Source organism: Chlorocebus sabaeus, chromosome 15, assembly GCF_047675955.1.
Source record: "Chlorocebus sabaeus isolate Y175 chromosome 15, mChlSab1.0.hap1, whole genome shotgun sequence".
Classification (NCBI taxonomy): Eukaryota; Metazoa; Chordata; class Mammalia; order Primates; family Cercopithecidae; genus Chlorocebus; species Chlorocebus sabaeus.
This window is the reverse complement of record NC_132918.1, coordinates 79,015,886-79,042,058: the sequence shown is the minus strand read 5'-3', so window position 1 is coordinate 79,042,058 and position 26,173 is coordinate 79,015,886. Positions and strand designations below refer to the sequence as shown.

The window sequence follows — 26,173 nt, the reverse complement described above, 5'->3', positions numbered from 1 at the left end:
ACGGAGTCTTGCTCTGTCGCCAGGCTGGAGTGCAGTGGCGTGATCTCAGCTCACTGCAACCTCCGCCTCCTAGGTTCAAGTGATTCCCCTGCCTCAGCCTCCCAAGTAACTGGGATTACAGTCACATGCCACCATACCCGGGTAAGTTTTTGTATTTTAGTAGAGACGGGGTTTCAGCATGTTGGCCAAGATGACTCTCGATCTCGACCTCGTGATCCACCCGCCTCGGCCTCCCAAAGTGCTGGGATTACAGGCGTCAACCACTGCGCCCGGCCGGTTTCAAATTTTTTTTTTAAATTTTGGCCAGGCATGGTGGCTCACACCTGTAATCCCAACACTTTGGGAGGCTGAGGAGGGCGGATCCCTTGAGTCCAGGAGTTCTAGACCAGCCTGGACAACATAATGAGCCCTTGTCTTTACCAAAAAAAAAAATATAAAAATCAGCCAGGTTTGGTGGAATGTGCCTGTAATTCCAGCTACTCAGGAGGCTGAGGTGGGAGGACTGCCTGATCCTGGAGAGGCAGAGACTGCAATGAGCCAAGATCACACCACTGTACTCTAGCCTTTTCTTTTTTTTTTGAGACAGGATCTCGCTCTGTTGCCCAGGCTGAAGTGTGGTGGTGTGATCTCGGCACACTGCAGCCTCCACCTCCCCAGGTTCAGGCGATCCTCCCACCTCAGCCTCCCTAGTAGCTGGGTCTACAAACGTGTGTCACCATGCCCAGCTAATTTTGGTAGAGACAGGGTTTCACCATGTTGCCCAGGCTGGTCGAATAAAAGTATTTGAATGTTGATGAGTATGAGCTATTATGTTATAGGTCAGAAACATGATTAATATGCATATATTCCTAAAATAAATTCTACTGTGCCAGACAGCATCTATCAGCTCCAGTAGCGATAAAGAATAATTGCTAAACAGGTATTATTAAAACCTTAAAGAGACAGCTGTCTTACTTATGGCACACAGCAGGCACTCAGTAAACATTTCTTGAATGAATAAATGTTATGCTGGCATTGTATCTGCTTTGCCCATCTAAACTGTATAACTCGCTAACCAAAATTTAAACTGGACTATAAAGCTTCTAAATATCTTAAAAGGGATATATTGCTGCTTATGCAAAAGAGAGTCCCCAAAACATGAACTAAACCAGGAAGGGACATTCAACATGAAACTGGTTTAAGCCATCATTCATGGCTTAATTCATTCAAGAATTAAGATTCATTCATTCTTAATTCACAGATTCATTGAAGAAGAATTGAATTAGGTGATAGCAAGCCACTTGCAATAATGAATGAAATTTACAGAAAACTTGAGGCAGAGATGTGGTTCAACCAGTTACAGGCGCTTTGAAAGGAACCACTTCAACCTGGCCCCAGGTAAACTCATGAAACCGGCTTGGTCTGTCTGTGTGGCCCCTAGATCCCACCTCACTCCTTCAAACTTTTTTCTAGGCTAACAATCCCTTCCTGTTTTCTCCACTCTTTCCAAATTATAAAAAGCATATGTAGTATGTTGAAACTGTCACCAAACATACTCCTAATTCATGTATCAAAATAGTCTCAGGGCAAATTCCCCAGAGATAGCATACCACCCCTGAGTTTAAATATGTTCTGGTATTTTCTCTGGAGGAAATGGCCATGATTTCTGGCCTTTATTTTCTACTTTTATCCCAAGTGTGTGGTTGCTGAAAGCCCACTTTCCTCCTCAAGTATTGTACAGGTAGTTCGACAGGACTTGACATGGATCTTGTAGGGGAGGCGGTGCAGGGAAGTAAGCTCTTTAAGATGTTCAGTAATCACACAACAGCCCTGGACTTCAGGGATTATTTGCTACGTAAACACAGCCCCTAAACAACATTTGCCTGGAAAAGAAGATAATCTGATGCAAAATGAATTTCTTTGGCCACTTATTTAGAATCTCCTGTTCCTGCATAATTAGACCTACCCATGATTCTCACTCTGAGCAGTATTTTACTGCTTCACTGCTAGAGGGTAAAAGAATGTTGCATTTTTAATTCAGTACGTTATATCTTGTATATATCCAGTCTTAACTGCTGAAAGGGATTAATGAAGACTTAATAGATCACTGTGTTATAGCATAATACAAGATAGCCCTTTAATATTGTGTATCTGGAGCTGACATCTAGAACTGCTGCAGCCATCTTACATCCATGAAGAGACGAATACAATAAATTTTTGCTGAACTTTGAGTATGTGCATTCAGATTTGCACACTGTATAACCAGAGCTCCAGAAGATGGAACCAGAGTAACCACTTTTCAGAAAGCTCATCAGAGTCAGTAGGAAAGCTGCCTGATGATAAATTTGTACCTGTACATCTGGATTCAACAAACTGACTTGGGGCATAACAGTCAGCTGTGCCAAACTCCACTATAACCAACCAACTTTGAGCTGGCAATCCAAGGGGTTGTTTAAACCAAGCAATCATTTTTCCTTGAGAAAATGTGTGATTTCAGCTTTTAGAGGTCCCATCCTTGCCTTTAGTTGGAGACACAGGCGTCAGAAGTCTGTGCTTCCTTTTATATACCTATAAACATGTGTAAATACTCAAGACTTTACACTAAAATTGTATTCAAATTATATCTTTTCAGCTAAAAACTTACTCTGCCCCAGAATTTCTATTTTTCTTTTGTTTGGAGTCAAAACTGATATACCAAGGATGGCAAAGTAGAAAGAACCTGGTTTCTTGATGATATCCTTATGTTACTAACTATGAGCCCTCCTACCTCTGGATTTGTTATGTGATATAATACATTTCCTTTTTGGTTTAGGCCACGTTCAGTTGGGTTTTTCTCTTATTTGTACCAAAAGTAAAAGAACTGATATACCTTATTTTATTGCTCCATCAAAAAGAGTGTCTCCCACTCCATCACACACTCCTTTATTTCTCTTTATATGACTTAATTACTACCTGAAACTACCTAATATATATATACATATACATATATATATCTTTTTTGTTTGTTTGCTTATTTGTTTACTTGTTCATTATCTATATTGCCCACTAAAATATAAGCTCCATAAGGGATGGAGAATCTGCTCCCAAGCTCTCTCGTGTGGTTGTTGTTAGCCCTCAGTTCCTAACTGGCTGTTGGCTAGAGGCCCTCTTTCTCACCATGCAGGCCTCTGCATAGGGGTACTGCTGGACATGTAAGCTGGCTTCCTCAAGAACTAGTGATCCAGGAAATAGAGGGAGGGCACCCCAGACAGAAGCCACAGCCTAATCTCAGAAATGACATACTTAGAAAGCTTTGCAGTCAGACTCCAGAGTTTGAGTCCTGAGCCCCGCGGGTCACATACTGTTTGCCTCAGTTTATACATACATAAAATGGGAATAATAACAATATCTACTTTTTGTCAAGGAATAAAATAGCTAATATATATTAAAAGCTTTGAATGTTATATTTATCGGTGAATTATAGGACATCTGATATTTAATTACTCCAGAAAAAGAATGAGTGGGAGGAATGATAGTGATAGATAAATAGATATAGCAAAATGTTCAAATGTTGATAAATAGTTGAAAGTGGATAATGCACATATGTAAGCTCTTTTTGGTTTTTTTGTTTGTTTGTTTTATTTCTTAAGTGTGAAATTCTCCATAATAGAAATTTACATAAGGTTGGATGTGGGCTCATGCCTGTAATCCCAGCATTTTGGGAAGCTGAGGCAGGAAGATGACTTGAGGTCAGGAGTTCGAGACCAGCCAGGCCAACATGGTGAAACCCTGTCTCTACTAAAAATACAAAAAAAATTCACCTGGCATGGTGGCGCATGCCTGTAATCTCAGCTACTCGGGATGCTAAGGCAGGAGAATCGCTGGAACCCGGGAGGTAGAGGTTACAGTGAGTCAAGCTCATGCCACTGCACTGCACCTGAGTGACAGAGCGAGACTCCATCTCAAAAAAACAAAAAAAAGTTACATAATTGTTTACATAAAGTGTTTATAATAGTACCTGGAACATTAAATAACTCAATAAATATTAGTTATTACTTGTTTTTTCTTTTGAGACACAGTCGCACTCTGGCCAGAGTGCAGTGGCACAATCTTGGCTCACTGCAACCTCAGACTCCTGGATTCCAGTGATTCTCCTGCCTCAGCCTCCCGAATAGCTGGGATTACAGGTGTGTGCCACCATAACCAACTAATTTTTGTATTTTTAGTGGAGATGGGGTTTCGCTGTGTTTGCCAGGCTGGTCTCAAACTCCTGGCCTCAAGTGATCCACCCACTTTAGCTTCCCAAAGTTCTAGTATTAGATGCGTGAGCCACCGCACCTGGCCAGTTATTACTTTTAAAATGCTGGTTAAACAGATTTTTCTTTATTCAAATGCTATAACTTCTTGCCTACTGGGTCTTAATACAAGCATAATTCTTTTTTTTTATTATTATACTTTAAGTTCTAGGGTACATGTGTACAACGTGCAGGTTTGTTACATATGTATACCTGTGCCATGTTGGTGTGCTGCACCCATCAACTTGTCAGCACCCATCAACTCGTCATTTACATCAGGTATAACTCCCAATGCCATCCCTCCCTGCCCCCCTCTCCCCTCCTCATAATAGGCCCCATTGTGTGATGTTCCCCTTCCAGAGTCCAAGTGATCTCATTGTTCAATTCCCACCTATGAGTGAGAACATGCGGTGTTTGGTTTTCTGTTCTTGCGATAGTTTGCTGAGAATGATGGTTTCCAGCTGCATCCATGTCCCTACAAAGGACACGAACTCATCCTTTTTTATGGCTGCATAGTATTCCATGGTGTATATGTGCCACATTTTCTTAATCCGGTCTGTCACTGATGGACATTTGGGTTGATTCCAAGTCTTTGCTATTGTGAATAGTGCCACAATGAACATACGTGTGCATGTGTCTTTATAGCAGCATGATTTATAATCCTTTGGGTATATAACCAGTAATGGGATGGCTGGGTCATATGGTATTTCTAGTTCTAGATCCTTGAGGAATCGCCATACTGTTTTCCACAATGGTTGAACCAGTTTACAATCCCACCAACAGTGTAAAAGTGTTCCTGTTTCTCCACATCCTCTCCAGCACCTGTTGTTTCCTGACTTTTTAATGATTGCCATTCTAACTTGGTGTGAGATGGTATCTCATTGTGGTTTTGATTTGCATTTCTCTGATGGCTAGTGATAACGAGCATTTTTTCATGTGCCTGTTGGCTGTATGAATGTCTTCTTTTGAGAAATGTCTCTTCATATCCTTTGCCCACTTTTTGATGGGGTTGTTTGTTTTTTTCTTGTAAATTTGTTTGAGTTCTTTGTAGGTTCTGGATATTAGCCCTTTGTCAGATGAGTAGATTGCAAAAATTTTCTCCCATTTTGTAGGTTGCCTGTTCACTCTGATGGTAGTTTCTTTTGCTGGGCAGAAGCTCTTTAGTTTAATTAGATCCCATTTGTCAATTTTGGCTTTTGTTGCCGTTGCTTTTGGTGTTTTAGTCATGAAGTCCTTGCGCATGCCTATGTCCTGACTGGTATTACCTAGGTTTTCTTCTAGGGTTTTTATGGTTTTAGGTCTAGCATTTAAGTCTCTAATCCATCTTGAATTAATTTTCGTATAAGGAGTAAGGAAAGGATCCAGTTTCAGCTTTCTACTTATGGCTAGCTAATTTTCCCAGCACCATTTATTAAATAGGGAATCCTTTCCCCATTTCTTGTTTTTCTCAGGTTTGTCAAAGATCAGATGGCTGTAGATGTATAGTATTATTTCTGAGGGCTCTGTTCTGTTCCATTGATCTATATCTCTGTTTTGGCACCAGTACCATGCTGTTTTGGTTACTGTAGCCTTGTAGTACAGTTTGAAGTCAGGTAGCGTGAGGCCTCCAGCTTTGTTCTTTTGACTTAGGATTGTCTTGGCAATGCAGGCTCTTTTTTGGTTCCATACGAACTTTAAAGCAGTTTTTTCCAATTCTGTGAAGAAAGTCATTGGTAGCTTGATGGGGATGGCACTGAATCTATAAATTACCTTGGGCAGTATGGCCATTTTCACGATATTGATTCTTTCTATCCATAAGCATGGCATGTTCTTCCATTTGTTTGTGTCCTCTTTTATTTCACTGAGCAGTGGTTTATAGTTCTCCTTGAAGAGGTCCTTTACACCCCTTGTAAGTTGGATTCTTAGGTATTTTATCCTCTTTGAAGCAATTGTGAATGGAAGTTCATTCATGATTTGACTCTCTGTTTGTCTGTTACTGATGTATAAGAATGCTTGTGATTTTTGCACGTTGATTTTGTTTCCTGAGACTTTGCTGAAGTTGCTTATCAGCTTAAGGAGATTTTGGGCTGAGATGATGGGGTTTTCTAAATATACAATCACATCATCTGCAAACAGGCACAATTTGACTTCTTTTCCTAACTGAATACCCTTTATTTCTTTCTCTTGCCTGATTGCCCTAACCAGAACTTCCAATACTATATCGAATAGGAGTGGTGAGAGAGGGCATCCCTGTCTTGTGCCAGTTTTCAAAGGGAATGCTTCCAGTTTTTGCCCATTCAGTATGATATTGGCTGTGGGTTTGTTATAAATAGCTCTTATTATTTTGAGATACGTTCCATCAATACCGAATTTATTGAAAGTTTTTAACATGAAGGAGTGTTGAATTTTGTCAAAGGCCTTTTCTGCATCTATTGAGATAATCATGTGGTTTTTGTCTTTGGTTCTGTTTATATGCTGGATTAAGTTTATTGATTTGCACATGTTGAACCAGCCTTGCATCCCAGGGATGAAGCCCACTTGATCATGGTGGATAAGCTTTTTGATGTGCTGCTGGATTCAGTTTGCCAGTATTTTATTGAGGATTTTTGCATCCATGTTCATCAGGGATATTGGTCTAAAATTCTCTTTTTTTGTTGTGTCTCTGCCAGGCTTTGGTATCAGGATGATGTTGGCCTCATAAAATGAGTTAGGGAGGATTCCCTCTTTTTCTATTGATTGGAATAGTTTCAGAAGGAATGGTACCAGCTCCTCCTTGTACCTCCAGTAGAATTCGGCTGTGAATCCGTCTGGTCCTGGACTTTTTTTGGTTGGTAGGCTATTAATTGTTGCCTCAATTTCAGAGCCTGCTATTGGTCTATTCAGGGATTCAACTTCCTCCTGGTTTGGTCTTGGGAGAGTGTTAGTGTCCAGGAAATTATCCATTTCTTCTAGGTTTTCTAGTTTATTTGCGTAGAGGTGTTTATAGTATTCTCTGATGGTAGTTTGTATTTCTGTGGGATCGGTGGTGATATCCCCTTTATCATTTTTTATTGCGTCTATTTGATTCTTCTCTCTTTTCTTCTTTATTAGTCTTCTAGCAGTCTATCAATTTTGTTGATCTTTTCAAGAAACCAACTCCTGGATTCATTGATTTTTTGGAGGGTTTTTTGTGTCTCTGTCTCCTTCAGTTCTGCTCTGATCTTAGTTATTTCTTGCCTTCTGCTCCTTTTGAATGTGTTTGCTCTTGCTTCTCTAGTACTTTTAATTGTGATGTTAGGGTGTCAATTTTAGATCTTTCCAGCTTTCTCTTGTGGCCATTTAGTGCTGTAAATTTCCCTCTACACACTGCTTTAAATGTGTCCCAGAGATTTTGGTATGTTGTATCTTTGTTCTCATTGGTTTCAAAGAACATCTTTGTTTCTGCCTTCATTTCGTTATGTACCCAGTAGTCATTCAGGAGCAAGTTGTTCAGTTTCCATGTAGTTGAGCGGTTTTGATAGATTTTCTTAGTCCTGAGTTCTAGTTCTAGTCCTGCAATCTAGTTTGATTGCACTGTGGTCTGAGAGACAGTTTGTTATAATTTCTGTTCTTGTACATTTGCTGAGGAGTGCTTTATTTCCAACTATGTGGTCAATTTTGGAATAAGTGCGATGTGGTGCTGAGAAGAATGTATATTCTGTTGATTTGTGATGGAGAGTTCCATAGATGTCTATTAGGTCCACTTGGTGCAGAGTTGAGTTCAATTCCTGGATATCCTTGTTAACTTTCTGTCTCGTTGATCTGTCTAATGTTGACAGTGGGCTGTTGAAGTCTCCCATTATTATTGTATGGGCGTCTAAGTCTCTTTGTAAGTCTCTAAGGACTTGCTTAATGAATCTGGGTGCTCCTGTATTGGGCGCATATATATTTAGGACAGTTAGCTCTTCCTGTTGAATTGATCCCTTTACCATTATGTAATGGCCTTGTTTGTCTCTTTTGATCTTTGATGGTTTAAAATCTGTTTTATGAGAGACTAGGATTGCAACCCCTGCTTTTTTTTATTCTCCATTTGCTTAGTAGATCTTCCTCAATCCCTTTATTTTGAGCCTATGTGTGTCTCTGCATGTGAGATGGGTCTCTGAATACAGCAAACTCATGAGTCTTGACTATCCAATTTGCCAGTCTGTGCCTTTTAATTGGAGCATTTAGTCCATTTACATTTAAGGTTAATATTGTTATGTGTGAACTTGATCCTGTCATTGTGATATTAGCTGGTTATTTTGCTCCTTAGTTGATGCAGTTTCTTCGTAGCATCAATGGTCTTTACATTTTGGCATGTTTTTGCAATGGCTCATACCAGTTGTTCTTTTCCATGTTTAGTGCTTCCTTCAGGATCTCTTGTAGGGCAGGCCTGGTGGTGACAAAATCTCTAAGCATTTGCTTGTCTGTAAAGGATTTTATTTCTCCTTCACTTATGAAACTTAGTTTGGCTGGATATGAAATTCTGGGTTGAAAATTCTTTTCTTTAAGAATGTTGAATATTGGCCCCCACTGTCTTCTGGCTTGTAGAGTTTCTGCCGAGAGATCTGCTGTTAGTCTGATGGGCTTCCCTTTGTGGGTAACCCAACCTTTCTCTCTGGTTGCCCTTAACAATTTTTCCTTCATTTCAACTTTGGTGAATCTAACAATTATGTGTCTTGGAGTTGCTCTTCTTGAGGAGGATCTTTGTGCATTCTTTGTATTTCCTGAATTTAAATGTTGGCCTGCCTTACTAGGTTGGGGAAGTTCTCCTGGATGATATCCTGAAGAGTGTTTTCCAACTTGGTTCCATTTTCCCCCTCACTTTCAGGCACCCCAATCAGACGTAGATTTGGTCTTTTCACATAATCCCATATTTCTTGGAGGCTTTGTTCATTTCTTTTTCCCTTTTTTTCTCTAGACTTCTCACTTCATTTCATTCATTTGATCTTCAATCATTGATACTCTTTCTTCCAGTTGATCAAGTCGGTAACTGAAGCTTGTGCATTTGTCACATATTTCTCGTGTCATGGTTTTTATCTCTGTCAGTTAGTTTATGGCCTTCTCTGCATTGATTATTCTAGTTATCCATTCTTCCATTCTTTTTTCAAGATTTTTAATTTCTTTGCGCTGGGTACGTAGTTCCTCCTTTAGCTCTGAGAAGTTTGATCAACTGAAGCCTTCTTCTCTCAACTTGTCAAAGTCATTCTCCATCCAGCTTTGATCCGCTGCTGGTGATGAGCTGCGTTCCTTTGGAGGGGGAGATGTGCTCTGATTTTTTGAATTTCCATCTTTTCTGCCCTGCTTTTCCCCCATCTTTGTGGTTTTATCTGCCTTTGGTCTTTGATGCTGGTGACGTACTGATGGGATTTTGGTGTGGGTGTCCTTTCTGTTTGTTAGTTTTTCTTCTAACAGTCAGGACCCTCAGCTGTAGGTCTGTTGGAGATTGCTTGAGGTCCACTCCAGACCCTGTTTGCCTGGGTATCAGCAGCAGAGGGTGCAGAAGATAGAATATTGCTGAACAGCGAGTGCTGCTGTCTGATTCTTGCTCTGGAAACTCCGTCTCAGGGGTGTACTCCGCCGTGTGAGGTGTGAGGTGTCGGTCTGCACCTAGTGGGGGATGTTCCCCAGTTAGGCTACTCACGGGTCAGGGACCCACTTGAGCAGGCAGTCTGTCCATTCTCAGATCTCAACCTCCGTGCTGGGAGATCCACTGCTCTCTTCAAAGCTGTCAGACAGGGTCATTAACATCTACAGAGGTTTCTGTGCTGCTTTTTGTTTAGCTATGCTCTGTCCCCAGAGGTGGAGTCTACAGAGACAGGCAGGCCTCCTTGTGCTGCGGTGGGCTCCACCCAGTTCAAGCTTCCCGGAGGCTTTGTTTACCTACTTAAGTCTCAGCAATGGTGGGCACCCCTCCCCCAGCCTCGCTGCTGCCTTGCAGTTAGATCTCAGACTGCTGTGCTAGCAATGAGCGAGGCTCCGTGGGTATGGGACCCTCCCAGCCAGGTGTGGGATATAATCTCCTGGTGTGCCATTTGCTAAGACCCTTGGTAAAGCACAGTATTAGGGTGGGAGTTACCCAATTTTCCAGGTGTTTTGTGTCTCAGTTTCTAAAGGGATTCCCTTCCCCATTGCGCTTCCCAGGTGAGGCAATGCCTCGCCCTGCTTCAGCTCTCGCTGGTCGGGCTGCAACAGCTGACCAGCACCAATTGCCCGGCACTCCCCAGTGAGATGAACCCGGTACCTCAGTTGAAAATGCAGAAATCACCCGTCTTCTATGTCACTAGCACTGGGAGCTGGACGCTGGAGCTGTTCCTATTTGGCCATCTTGCTCCGGAAATCCAAGCCTAATTCTTAAATAAGTTAATTTAGGTCTTTACAATGTTCGTTTAAAAATTATCAATGCAGGCTGGGCATGGTGACTCGCACCTGTAATCCCAGCACTTTGGGAGGCCAAGGCAAGTGGATCATGAGGTCAGGAGATCGAGACCATCCTGGCTAACATGGTGAGACCTTGCCTCTACTAAAAAAACACAAAAAATTAGCTGGGCGTGGTGGCATGCACCTGTAGTCCCAGCTACTGGGGAAGCTAAGGTGGGAGAATCGCTTGAACCCGGGAGGCAGAGGCTGCAGTGAGCTGAGATTGCACCACTGCACTCCAGCCTGGGCAACAGAGCAAGACTCCATCTCAAAAAAAAAAAAAAAAAAAAGAAAGAAAAATTATCAATGCATTCAGCTATAATCATCTTTCTACCAGAGCCCAAGTAATCTTTGCAACTGCAAAAATGCAGGTAAAATTTCCTCTCTTATATATCATATATCCTATGAACCACAAGAGGGAGCCTATGTCCAGAAACATACAAAAAGGAATTAAACTTTTCATGAAAATTTGTATGAATTTCAGTTAACCCTTCAACAACACAGAGTTAGAGGTGCTTATTCCTGTGCGGTCAAAAATCTGCCTGTAACTTTTGACTCCCTAAACCTTTAATGACTAATAGCTTACTATTGACTAGAAGCCTTACTGATAACATAAATGGTTGATTAAAACATTTCATATAACATATGTATTATATACAGTGTATAACACATATACTGTATTCTTACAAAAAAGTAATTTAGAGAAAAGAAAATATTAAGAAAATTATAAGGAAGAGAAAATATATTTACTATTGATTAACTGGAAGTGGATCATCATAAAGGTCTTTATTCTCCTCATCTTCCACTTTGAATAGCTGAGAAAGAGGCGAAAGAAGAAGGTTGGTCTTGCTCTTCCAGGGGTGGCAGAAATCCACATATAAGTGGAACTGTGCAGTTCAAATTCATGTTTTCCAAGGGTCATCTATACCATTACCAAGAATAGTAGTCCACTGAGCTATTCTTCTGAACAAACAGAACTATCAGTCCCCAGATAACAGCATTCTCTACTCCTTCCCCCAGCAGAGAGGCCAACATTGTTTCTAAAGATTCAAGAAAATTTAAACAGAATCTTCCCAGAGTGAGATGGTGGGGTGGGCTATCTTGCTAGGGAGTGATGTTGGGGTGGGGAAGATTGAGGACATACTTTGATAGGCCTGGCAGAGTGACCTATGTTTAGCTTTCTTGCAGTGCTTAGGAAAAGAGCCAGACACTATGGAGCCTGTCTCATGGGAAAAAGACTCACAACAATATAAAGGAGCACCTAAAGGCATTTCCTTTTTTTCTTTTTTTTTGAGACAGGGTCTCACTATATTGTCCAGGCTGGTCTCAAACACCTGGGCTTAAGCAATCCTCCTGCCTCAGGCTCCCCAGTAGCTGGGGTTATGGGTACATACCACCCCACTCAGTATCCCTAAAAGCATTTCTGAGCAAAATATAACTACTTGCTGTGGTACCTCAGATTTTCCTGATTAGGATGATTCATTCCTTTAGAAGTTGACCATGCTTAAAATGCACTTAATCTCTGGATGAGAAAGAAGACTGCTTTTCACTATCCTGGGGCTATTTTTCAGGTTACCCAGGAAGAGCATTGGGAAAGGAATGAATATCAGGGTCACATGAAAAAGGCAGTTCTGGGAAGGTACTAGGCACCTGGATTGGCAAGCTAGCGGAGCTTAACAAGACACTACCAACTTCAGACTGTCCCAGAGTCAGTGTGAAAGAGCATATAATAGGTAATTCCCAAGACTGGGATTGCCTAATTGGTATAATCTAGGATTCAGTCACATTAATTTTCAGCTTTGAAAACCATTTTTTGTGGAAGCTTTATGAAATATGCCCAAGGTTGGTAATTTTGAGGCAAACAAATTTTCCACTTTTTTCATTTCTCCTGATTACTGTAATTTTTTTAGTCTTATATAAATACTTCTCTCACAGAATTATGAACTTAAGAGCTCTGTGTAGAATGCAATTTTTCTTTTATCTCTCTCTCTCTTTTTTTTTTTTTTTTAGGAAAGATCCTCGCTCTGTCACCCACTCTGGAGTTCAGTGGTGAGGTCTCAGCTCACTGCGACCTCCACCACCTGGGTTCCAGCAATTCTTGTACCACAGCTTCCCGAACAGCTGGGACTACAGGTGCGCACCACCATGCCCAGCAAATTTTTTTTCTTTGTATTTTTAGTACAGAGGGAGTTTTGCCATGTTGCCCAGGTTGGTCTCAAACTCCTGGCCTCAAAAAATCCACCCACCTTAGCCTCCTAAAGTGCAGAGATTACAGGCATGAGCCACTGCCCCCAGCCTTTTCTCTTAATACATAGAAATTTTACCTATATGGCTGGGTGTGGTGGCCCATGCCTGTAATCCTAGCACCTTGGAAGGCCAAGGTGGGTGGATCACTCGAGGTCAGGAGTTGGAGCCCAGCGTGGCCAACATGGTGAAACCCCATCTCTAGTGAAAATACAAAAATTAGTTGTGCATGGTGGCACATGCCTGTAATCCCAGCTACACAGGAAACTGAGACAGGAGAATCGCTTGAACCCAAGATGCAGTGAGCTGAGATCGCACTACTACACTCTAGCCTGGGCAACGGAGTGAGACTCTGTCTCAAAAAAATAATTTAAAAAAATGTTACCTATCTGTTTATGGATTTGGATCTAACTTTGGTTGTGGTAGAGCCTTTTTAAAAAAATATCCAGCATATCAAGGTCCAACCATGGTGTACAAAAGACACATTTAAGCTTCCCTGCAATGTTAACTTTATATATGGATATCTAATAGACGTGTATTAAAAGTAAACTTTGTGGGAGTACCAACATGCATAAGATCAGTGGGGTTTCTGAGTCTAATTTTTTGTTTGGCTGGGAGGAGGGAAGGTTATAATAATTAATGCAGCTTATGTTAAACTTGGGGATGTTCTGTACTCCTACTTTTTATTTATATCATCCTTAAGGTTGCAGAACAAAATCATAGAGATGCCCTAGAGTAGCCGGGTAAAAGGAACTTTTTTCCAGGCAAACACATGCTTTTAACATACCTGATACTTACTGTGATGGAAACAGAGTTGGTAAGAAATACTGATATCAGCAAACGCCTCCTCCTCCTCTAATAAAGTGAGGCCAAAACTGGTTTTAGAGACCACTTGAAGAAAGCTTATGTAGGATTCCCCCAGAGCAGGGGGGACAGGATGGACTGGCTTAGTAGAGTGATGTCAGGGGATGGGGAAAGTCTGCAAGGCTGAGGGAGGCATAGCATTTGGTGGGTTCAGTGGGGTGATTTGTGCTTAGCTCATTAAAGCTCCTAGAGGAGTATTAGGCAAGCTTAACCTTGAAGCAGCAAAGCAGCCCTCTACCTAAAAACCCAGAATGAGACAACTGGTGAAAGGCCCCAGAACTGGCCATCAGTGTCCTTCTCTGTTGTGACCTTTGCCCTGACCTTGCATCTCTTAAGTTGTCACAGAGGAGGGAGATACCCACATTGCCTTCCTTGTAATGTAGTGTAGTAGGGAAGTTCAGAGGAATTCCAAGGCATGAATCTTGTCCAGTAGTTAAAGAAGACAAGGCAGGGAGGCATAAGCACTCATTATCGCAAAATGAGGGATCTTTTTTCTTTAAGATGGAAATAGCTTTACTGATTTTTATGATTATAAATATAACACATGTGCACCGCACCTGATCTTAGCCAAAAGGCAGAGAAGTCATAACACATGTGCACTGCAAAAATGCAGACAATAGGGAAAGAATGAACTCTATGATTTTAGTGGGATTAGTCCATAAATGCTGTTTGATAGCCTGCTTTTTTCACCAATAATATATTTTAGACATCTTTCCATGATAATGAATATCATTATGGCCACAGGGTATGTCTTTGTGTGAATATGTCAAGCTTAATGCCTACTGGCAAAAATTCACACTGCTTACAGTATAGTTTCTAAATGAAGAAATAGTGATACAGTAAACAAATAACTTTGCACACTGACTCAATTATTTTCTTAGGTTATATTTCTAGAATTAAAACTGTTAAGTCAATTATTACATAAATTTTTAAAATCTTGATGCAGACTACCAAGTTGCCTTCCAGAAATTTAGTACCAATTTGTATCTTTAGCAGCAGACTATTGACAGTATCTATTTTCTACATCCTTATCAATTCCACACATTGTCATTTTTAACTCAACAAATTTTATTCCTTACTCAAAATTTTAAGAAACTTCCAAGCCCTAAACAGCAATAATATGATACTTTTTTAAAGTTTATGAAGCAATAATAGAATAGTAGTCTATCAAACATTCAGCAATATAGTTTGGTTTTTTTGTTTTTTTTTTTTTTTTTTGAGGAGACGTGGTCTTGCTCTGTCTCCTAGGCTGAAGTGCAGTGGTACAATCATAGCCCACTGCACCCAGCCAAGAAAACTCTATATTTTTTAACAGTCACTCCTTCTTCCGTCTTCTTCCAATCTCTGGCAACTGCAAATCTACTCTCTTTCTGTTTGCAAATCTATTCTCTATCCACTTTTTTAAATTTTAATTTAACCTTATTTATTTTTGAGACAGGGTCTTGCTCTGTCTCCCAGGCTAAATGGAGTGCAGTGGCATAATCATGGCTTGCTGCAACCTCAACCTCTCAGGCTCCAGCAATCCTCCCACCTAAGCCTCCTGAGTAACTGGGACTATGGGTGCACTCTACCCTGCCCAGTTAATTTTTTATTTTTTGTAGAGACGAGTTCTCACTATGTTATCTGGGCAGGTCTTGAACTCCTGGGCTCAAGCAGTCCTCCCACCTCAGCCTCCCAAGCAGGGAGGCTGTGTGTCACCAAGATTGGTGAGATTCTTCTTAGCACGATCAAAGTTTTGCAAAGCATCATTAGAAAATCTGGACCCAAGATAGGGTAATGGTAGGAGAGAAGATCTTTGAGCTCTTGAGGAAAGTTACTTAGATGCTCTGGGTAGCAGTGAACAATCTGTGCCATAAACAGAACCAGCTCTGCTAGTTCTTTGCTCAGTTTACTTGGTTGGTATTTGAAAATCTCCACATTGGGTCTGTGGTGATTATACGGCTACAGAAACTTCTCAGTGTGGACAGGTGAGTCCTGCCTGATTAGATTCTGTCATTGCACCAGGCTGCTGGGTAGCTTGTTGTGTCTGTTGGATGTGTTGGCTGCAGACTGGCTCCATGGTGAGCAGTTCTGCAAAAACTCAGATGGCCAACAGCCACCAGTCAGTTCTAGCTGCAACTTCCATCAGACATTTTTATTGTACCCATCCAAGTACTATGTGAAGTCATATCTTTGGTTTTGATTTGTGTTTTCCTGATGACTAATTATGTTGAGCATCTTTTCATGTGCTGACCATTTTATTTATTTATTTGTTTGTTTGTTTGTTTATTGAGACACTGTCTCACTCTGCTGCCCAGGCTGGAGTGCAGTGGCATGGCCATGTCTCACCACAGCCTTGACCTCCCTGGCTCAAGCGATCCTCCCACCTCGGCCTCCCCAGTAGCTGGGACTACAGGCATGCACCACCACACCCAACTAATACTTTAATTTTTTGTAGAGATGAAGGCTCACTATGATGTCAGGGCTGGTCTCAAACTCCTGGGCTCAAGAGATCCTCCCACCTTGGCCTCCCAAAATGCTGGTGTGAGCCATCATCCAGCTCTTGATTCAAGACTTCAACTTTCACTCTGGTCCTCAGTTCACTCCTTGGAATTGAGAACAGGATTCCACGACCTGGCCTTTGTTACTCCCCAGCCCTGGACTCAAATTCTGCCAATGGACACTTCTGGCAACTACCTTGCTTCCCCCACCTGCTTCCTACAACGCCATCCAGACTTTGAGATGCCCCATGTAGGGTTTTCATATAAAATACTTGCAATGTTTGGAACAAATTTACACTAAGAATTAATTATTCATTTGAAATTCAAATGTGATTTGATGTCCTGTATTTTTATTTGCTAAATCTGACAACCCTAGCCCCAGGGCTCTGCCAAGAGGATTCAGGAGAGGGGAGAAATGCATTGAAAAAAATTCATGAATCCTTTTTATTTTTTTCTTCTCTTTCCCAGTATAGCCATTTTTCAAAGCACTACCTGGGTCTGTATGTCAAATACTTCAGCAGCCAAGCCAATAGTCACAAACTCAAATTTAAACACCTATAATCCTGCCTTCAAGAGAGAAGATATTATCCATTGAATCTGGTAGTGTTTTATTCCACTGGGATTCACTGTCATCTAATATATTATGTTATAGCAAACTACATTGTATGGACATTTAACCACATATATTTACAATGTGCTAATTTATACTGAAAAGCATATTTTCACAAATTGTTACAAGCATGAATCTCATATAGTGAGTGTATGTCAAAGTTTTATTAATAAAGCAACCAGAAGAAAAAGAAAATAGTATGATGAGGATATGAGAAACTGGAATATATGTGTCAGTGGGAAAAGAAATGCTGAAATCAGATTGTTATACAAGATACGAGCTGGGCACATGGCTGACTCCTGTAATCTCAGCACTTCGGGAGGCCAAGGCAGGAGGATAACTTGAGCTCAGAGGTTCAAGACCAGTCTGGGCAACATGACAAAACCCCATCTCTACAAAAAATATAAAAATTATCCAGACATGGTGGTGCATGCCTGGAGTCCCAGCTACTCAAGAGGCTGAGGTGGGAGGATCACCTGAGACTCAGAGATCAAGGCTGCAGTGAGCTGAGATTGCACCACTGCACTCCATTCTGGGTTACAGAGTGAGACCCTGTCTCAAAAAAAAAAGTTAGATATAAAACTGGTTATAAGCTACAAGGCAATAAGGCCGGGCGTGATGGTTCACACCTGTCATCCCAGCATTTTGAGAGGCCACGGTGGACAGTTCACTTGATGTTAGACCAGTTTGGCTAACGTGGGGAAACCCCGTCTCTACTAAAAATACAAAAATTAGCCAGGTGCGGCCGGACACGATGGCTCACGCCTGTAATTCCAGCATTTTTGGAGGCCAAGGCAGGCAGATCACAAGGTCAGGAGTTCAAGACCAGCCTGGCCAAGATGGTGAAACCCCGTGTCTACTAAAAATACAAAAAATTAGCCAGGCGTGGTGGCGGGAGCCTGTAATCCCAGCTACTCAGGAGGCTGAGATGGAGAACTGCTTGAACCCCGGAAGCAGAGGTTGCAGTGAGCTGAGATGGCTCCACTGCATTATAGCCTGGGTGACAAAGGGAGACTCTGTCGCAAAAAAAAAAAAAAAAAAAAAAAAATTAGCCAGGTGTGATGGTGGGTGCCTGTAACCCCAGCTACTTGGGAGGCTAAGGCAGGAGAATCGCTTGAACCCAGGAGGTAGAGGCTGCAGTAAACCAAGATTGCCCCACTGCACTCCAGCCTGGGCAACAGAGCAAGACTCTGTCTCAAAAAAAAAAAAAAAAAAAAAAGGCGGCCAGTCAATAAAACCATAACCTTTGGGTTAACTTCTCTACCAGAGAGAGGGAAAATCTCATACCTTACCAGGTTTTACAAGTTAACGTCTATTAATAACTTCTATGAAGTCACATTTCCTGAGCAATATCACCCTCAGGTGGGTCTATTAGAAAATGTCTAATGTGATTTTAGAAGGCCACGTAGTAGAATTTTTTGCCTTTTTTTCAATTTTTGGGAAATTTTCCATGTATAACACGTACTACATTTATCACCACATAATTAGACATGGAAAAATAAGGGATCGAGACAAATAATATGCTTGATCTCCCTACCAGTCTATTCTGGGGTGAGCCTGAGATAAGGGATTAAAATACTCGTCTTCAGTTCCTCTAAGTATCCTGGGGACTCAGATCGATGAATATGAGCTCAATGTTTAATGAGCTCAATGTTTCCAAACAGAAGGTTACCTAAATGCAAGCCAATATTAAATGTAGTGCTGGTCCAAAGAAACATAATCTGTTCCAACACTGCTGGAAAAAATGACCAGTTTGGGTCCCAAAAATTGCTAAGGATTTCCAAGGCTAATTTTTACTGTTTTAAATTTTGGCATACGTGCTGAATTTAGAATCCATGCAAACCACAAGAAGAGACCCTTCTGTAATATTTATTTTTTAACTGATTTTTTTTGAGGAGGTAAATACATATTTTATAGATTTCAGAAAATACAATGAGGTTGTAGCAGACACCTATCAGGCCCACCAGATTCCTTTTTCTAATCTGGTCCCTTAGCGGCTCTGGAGGTGAATTGCTAATTGCTCAGAGCTGTCTCCTTTTCTAGAGAATTGCCCTGGCCAGTAGGAGCCACCTCTCCTGAAAGGGCACCTCCTCCTGAAGGCAGCTTACAGCCAATGACTGACTGAGAAAGGTACAAAAGCCTGGCCCCTTTGTCTCCAGGTAGGACCAATTCGATGGAACTATTCACACTCCAGAGCTCTTCAGGGTTTCAAGTAGAAGCTAGGCTCCAGCTAAGACCACATCCTTGCTTGATTTTTGATCCAGGCCCTGTCCTGCTTGCCTCACTCTTAGAAGAGCACAGACTCAAGAATCTCTGTCTCAGACTCTAATTATAGAGAAACTGACATAAGATGAGGACATAGAGTGAAAAGTAATACTCCTTGTGTCTTTCCTTCAGCCACCCAGTTCACTAAGAGGGGATAATCAAGGTTGCCAGTGTCTTGGGTAAACTTCCAGAAATATAAAAATATACATATATAATACATAAATGTATAACAACTATATTAAATATGTGGTTTTGTGGGTTTATTTTTGTTTTATACACAAATGGTATCATACACTATCACTATTCTTTCCTTTGCCTTTTTGTTTGATACTGTATCTTGGAGACAGCTCCTAACCAGTACACATAGTGCTGTTCCTTTTGTAAAGGCTGTTGAATATTCTATTGTATGTATCTACTGTAATTAAGGTAATTGGTCTCTTAATTATGGACATATAGGTTATGTTATGCTGTCAAATAATAGGTCTTATTCATTCTTTCTAACTACTTTTGTACCCATTACCATCACCACCTCCCCCCAGTTCCCCACTACCCTTCCCAGCATCTGGTAACCATCCTTCTATACTGTATGTCCATGAGTTCAACTGTTTTGATTTTTAGATCCCACAAATAAGTGAGAACAAGTGATGTTTGTCTTTCTGTGCTTGGTTTATTTCACTTAACATAATGATCACCAGTTCCATCCATGTTGTTGTAAATGGCAGGATCTCATTCTTTTTATGGCTGAATAGTACTCCATTGTGTGTAAGTACCACCTTTTCTTTATCCATTCATCTGTTGATGGACTCTTAGGTTGCTTCCTAATCTTAGCCATTGTAAACAGTGCTGCAACAAACATGGGAGTGCGGGTATCTCTCTTCAATATACTGATTTCCTTTATTTGGGGTATACACCTAGCAGTGGAATTGCAGGATCATATAGTAGCTCATTTTTCAGTTTTTGAGGAACCTAAACTGTTTTCCAGTAGTGTTTGTACTGACTTATTTTCCCACAATGATGTCAAGGGTTCTCTTTTCCCTACAACCTTGTCAGCATTTGGTATTGCCTATCTTTTGGATATAAGTCATTTTAACTAGAGTGAAATGATATCCCATTGTATTTTTTATTTGCAGTTCTCTGATGATCAGTGATATTGAGCACCCTTTTGTATACCTGTTTGCCATTTGTATGTCTTCTTTTGAGAAATGTCTATTCAAATCTTTTGCCCATTTTTGATCAGATTAGATTTTTTCCTATAGAGTTGTTAGAGCTCCTTATACATTCAGGTTATTAATTCTTTGTCAGATGGGCAGTTTGTGTGTGTGTGTGTATGTGTGTGTATATATATATGATACTATATATATGCAAACATATGATATGTGTTATCACATTATATATTATATTATATCATATAGATACATATCATATGTATCTATATGATATGTCCATTTCTGCTTTGGTTGCCTGCACTCAAGGGGTACCACTCAAGAACTTTTTGCCCAGATCAATGTCCTGGAGATTTCCCCCAATGTTAGCTTGTAGTAGTTTCATACTTCGAGGTCTTAGATTTAAGCATTTAATCCATTTTTATTTGATTTTGCATATGGCAAGAGATAGGAGTTTAATTTCATCCTTCCGCATGTGGATATCCAGTTTTCCCAATACCATTTATTGAAGAAACTGCCTTCCTCAATGTATTTTCTTGGCACCTTTGTCAAAAATGAGTTCACTGTACATGTTTTGATTTGTTTCTGAGTTCTCTACTCTGTTCCATTGGCCTATGTGTCTGTTTTTATGCCAGTACCATGCTGTTTTGGTTACTATAGCTCTGTTTTATAATTTGAAGTTAGGTAATGTGATTCCTCCAGTTTCGTTCTTTTGCCTAGGATAGCTTTGGATATTCTGGGCTTTTTGTGGTTCCATATAAATTTTGGGATTTTTTTTTTTTTTCTATTTCTGTGAAGAATGTCACTGGTATTTTGTTTTTTGTTTTTTTGTTTTCGATGTCACAAATTACATGTTTTTATATTGTGTATCCATTAACATATTTCAAATAATTATTTTTTATACTTTTGTCTTTTTTTAAATGATACTTTAAGTTCTGGGATACATGTGGAGAACCTGCAGGTTTGTTACATAGGTATACACGTGCCATGGTGGTTTGATGCACCCATCAACCCATCATCTACATTAGGTATTTATCCTAATGCTATCCCTCCCCTAGCCCCCCACTCCCCCAACAGGCCCCAGTGTGTGATGTTCCCTTCCATGTGTCCATATGTTCTCATTGTTCAACTCCCACTTATGAGTGAGAACATGTAGTGTTCGTCTTTCTGTTCTTGTGTTAGTTTGCCGAGAATGATGGTTTCCAGCTTCATCCATGTCCCTGCAAAGGACATTAATGCCTCCTTTTTTATGACTGCATAGTATTCCGTGGTGTATATGTGCCGCATTTTCTTTATCCAGTCTATCATTGTTGGACATTTGGGTTGGTTCCATTTGGGTTGTTCACATTGCTATTGTGAACAGTGCTGCAATAAACATACGTGGAATGTCACTGGTATTTTGATAGAGATTGCATTGAATTTGTAGATTGCTTGGGGTAGTATGTATATTTTAACAATATTTATACTTCCAATCTATGAACATTGGAATATTTTTTTCATTTTTTGGTGTCCTCTTCAATTTCTTTCATCAATGTTTTATAGTTTTCATTGTAGACATTTTTCACTTCTTTGGTTATATTATGTACTAGGTATTTAGTTTTATGTGTGGCTATTGTAAATGGGATTACTTTCTTGCCTTCTTTTTCACATTGTTTGCTGTTGGCATATAGAAATGCTATTGATTGGGCAGGTGCAATGTCTCATGCCTATAATCCCAGCACTTTGAGAGGCCAAGACGGGTGGATCACTTAAGGCCAGGAGTTCAAGACCAGCCTGGCCAACATGGTGAAACCCCATTTCTATTAAAAATGCAAAAGCTGGCTGGGTGTGGTGGCACACACCTGTAATCCCAGCTACTCAGGAGGCTGAGGCACAAGAATCACTTGAACCCGGGAGGTGGAGGTTGCAGTGAGCCGGGATCATCCCACTGTACTCCAGACTGGGCAACAAAGCAAGACTCTGCCTCAAAAAAAGAAAAAAAGAAAAGAAAAGAAAAGAAATGCTATTAATTGTTGTATATTGATTTTGTATCCTGAAACTTTACTGAATTTGTTTACCAGTTCTAATAGTTTCTCATGGAGTCTTTAGGTTTTTCCAGACATAATATCATATCATTCACAGACAAGGATAATTTGACTTCTTTCTTTCCAATCTGAATGCACTTTATTTATTTCTCTTGTCTGATTGCTGTAGCTACAACTTCCAGTACTATGATGAATAACAGTGGTGACAGTGGGCATCCTCATTGTGTTCCATAATGATTATTTAAAGGTTTGGTAAGTCTTCAGTGAAAGTGGTTGTGCCAGGATACTTTTTGGGAGGAGCTCTTTAATGTTTACCCCCTACTTTTTCTATGGTAATCAGTCTATTTATATTTTTTATCCATTGTGAGGTCCGTTTTTGTAATCTCTTATTTTGATCTAGGTTGTCAAATTTATTTTTATAGTAATTACCAGGTTGTCTCTTCTGAATCTTTAAGTTTTTCATTTATTTATATTTAATTCCCCCATATAAATTTTTATTTTACATGTTTATGATTCCACTGTTTTCCCTCAATGAAATCAAATAAATTTGTTTTTGTAAGAATTAAATTTTAGGTGTATTTATCATATATGTCATCTTTTCAAAGTTTTACATTTCTGCCTTTATCCTTATGAATTCACTTATTTTTATTTCACTAATTTATTTTCTTCTGCTTTTTATAATACCTTGATTTGAACATTTAGGACTTTGCATTTTCTTTCAAGCATTGCTTTATATGTATCGCAGATATTCTACTATGTGTTTTCTCATTTCAATTTCCTTTTTGATGCAAAAAATGTTTTTTGATTTGTTGGTACAATTTTGTTCTAATTTCTAATTTAATTGCATTAGGTGTAAAACCATGTTGCCGAAGACTAATGTTGCCCCTAATATTTTTATTTTTAAAAATTTGTTATTTTTATTTATTTATTTTTTGAGATAAGGTCTCTGTCAGCCAGGCTGGAGTATGGTGGCATGATCATGGCTCACTGCCACTTTGACCTGCCATACTCAGATGATTCTCCCGCCTCAGCCCCACAGGTAGCTGGGACTACAGGAGCACGCCACCAAAGCTGACTAATTTTTGTATTTTTTGTAGAGATGAGGTTTTGCCATGTTTTCCAGGTTGGTCTCAAACTCCTGAGCTTAAGTGATCCTCCTGCCTCAGCCTCCCAAAGTGTTGGGATTACAGGCGTGAGCCACAATGCCCAGCCTGATTATTTTATATGGACTATTATATTCATCATGTTTTGTGAATATTTCTTGGACACATAAAAAGAAAATGTATCTCTGTTTGGAGAATATGAAGTTATATAAATTAGAATTACATAATTATTTATTAGTTATGTCTTAAGATGTTTACATCTGTTTATTAATTAAGCCTTTAGGATGTTATTAATTAGATGTTACCTTAAGATGCTTAAATCCGTGGTGGAATGACACAGAAAAAAGCATATTTTAAAAGATGTTTTTCGACAGACACTGAGGTCTACTTGAGGCGGGAGGGTGGGAGAAGGAAGAGGAGCAGAAACGGTAACTACTGGGTACTGAGCTTAATACCCAGGTGACGTAATAATATCTACAACAAATCCCCGTGACATTTGTTTGTCTATGTAACAAACCTTCACATGTACTCTCAAACCTAAAATAAAAATTTATTTAAAGATATTTTTAGTACTCCCTTGTCGTAGGCTGTTTCCAGTATTACAGGGACAAGAAAAAATATTGCTGTTTGAAAAATTATAGCCACACATTTGTCTTTTGTTTTATAGATTATTAGGGAAAACAGTACAGTTCTAACAACCTATAAAGCAAAAGACAAAAATAAAGCAAAGAGTGTTAGTTGTTACAAAATAACCAACATTTTATAGTGTGGATGATTTAGGAGTAATGATGATTGATGATATACAGTTTTATTTTTATTTTATTTTTTGAAACAGGGTCTCCCTCTGTCACCCAGGCTGGAGAGCAGTGGCAAAATCATGGCTCACTGCAGCCTCAAACTCGTGCGCTCAAGCCATCCTCCCACCTCAGCTTCCCAATTAGAAGGGATTACACGTGCACATCAACATGCCCGGCTCATTTTTTATTTTTTTGTATAGACAGGGTCTCACTATATTGCCCGAGCTGGTCCCAAACTCCTGTCCTCAAGCAATCCTCACACCTCAGCCTCCGAAAATGCTGGGGTTACAGGTGTAAGCCACTGCACCTGGCCTTGGTAAACAGTTCTAATGTGTTATTTTTTTCTACGATAATACTCTAATAATATGCTAAAACTTGTGGTAAGCCTGATATATGAGGCTTTGTGGGGAAAACGGAAACAAGACATCTTTGAAAACTTGATGCGGCAGAGGGCTGCAACCACCTGGGGCAGTTATGATATGGGAAATGGTGACCAGCAGGAAAAGGGCCTATTTTGGTGCTGAGGATTGAGACCATGAAGTGGCAAACAGGAAAGGTTGGGTTCAAGTGTGGATTATTCAGGAGTGGACTTGAGATACTGTCTTCTGGAATATATTAGTCCAAAATCTTGAAACAAGAAGTGACAGCCTGCTGATCCATGGGTTGGTACAATCTGGTGTATATCTAGGTTATGCTATGTTGTAAATAACAATAGCTCAATGCTTTATTGAGCACTTACTATGGCCAGCCATTAGGTTGAACTATATATATATATATAATATATTCATTTAATTATCTTTACAACCCCATAAGGCAAGTGCTAATATAATCACTATTTTACAGATGAGAAAACAGAGACTTAAAGAATCACCCAGGATGGCACTACTGGGATTTCAAACAAGCAATATGACTCACAATTGGGTCTTTCAGGTATGAGAAACTAAGCTAAAGAGACTTCCAGTTGTGGACAAGATGAAATACACTCTCATTCCTCCCACTAAGTATAGCTAAAAAACCCTAAACATTATATATAAGACAAATAATAAGGTGACTCTGAAAGATGGAGGAAAGAAAACAGAATGGCTTGGGACCTCAGAACCCTAAAAACGCCAGGCATTGTTTACCCTGGATTTCCTCCCCCTCCCCGCCCCCCGCCTTTGTATCCTCACCTGGGTACTGGAGAAGCTGGCAACCAGAAATGCCAACAGACATAAATAAAAGGAGGAAAATATGTTCAAGAAAAGCCTGTTATTTCTCACCAAGGGACAGAACAGGAGAAACCTAGCAAGAGAGAAAACTTAGACAATAATTGTCTTACTGTAATGAAATGCCACAGGAAAAATTGAGGTCCCCATCCCCACCCTTGTCAGCAACTTAGAGGCTGAGTAGAGAGCTTAGACTTCCACCCTCACCCAGCTGGCATGAGGTATTCCTCCTCTCCTCCTCCCCCAACACTGTGATGCTGTCAGAGAAGACCAGGTGGGGCACCTAGGATTGTCACCCTAATCATGCAGTAACAAGCCCCTCCATTCTCCACATTTTCAGGGGAGACCACAAGAAGAGCTTGGACTTTTGCTTCCACGTGGCAGTAACAAGGCGCTTCAACCTTCCCCCGACTGGAGCAGTATCAGAGGAAACCTGATAAAACCAAAGATTTAAATAAGATCCAGAGTCTCACAACATAATAACCAAAGTGTCCAGGGTTGCATTTTCAAAATCTTTCATTATTCTAAGAACCAAGATCTTAACTAGAATGAGAAAAGACAATCCACAGATGGCAGCACTGAGACGGCACGGATATTTGAACTGTCCGAAAAGGATTTCAAAGCCTTCATCATACAATGACTCGATGAGAAATTTTGAACATGCTTGAAGCAAATGAAAAGTAGAAAGCTTTGGTGAAGAAATAGAATATGTAAAGAAGAGCCAAATAAAACCTTTAACTGAAAAAAATACAATAAAATGTTAAAACTC

The 26,173-nt window shown here is 40.1% G+C and overlaps 1 long non-coding RNA gene across 1 annotated transcript; it reads left to right on the top strand.

Moving 5' to 3' along the window:
* LOC103241850 (uncharacterized) lies at positions 1 to 26,173 on the top strand. The gene is made up of 4 exons (XR_500601.3): positions 1 to 141; positions 1,241 to 1,377; positions 25,043 to 25,129; positions 25,745 to 26,173. It is a non-coding gene; the product is annotated as an uncharacterized lncRNA (long non-coding RNA).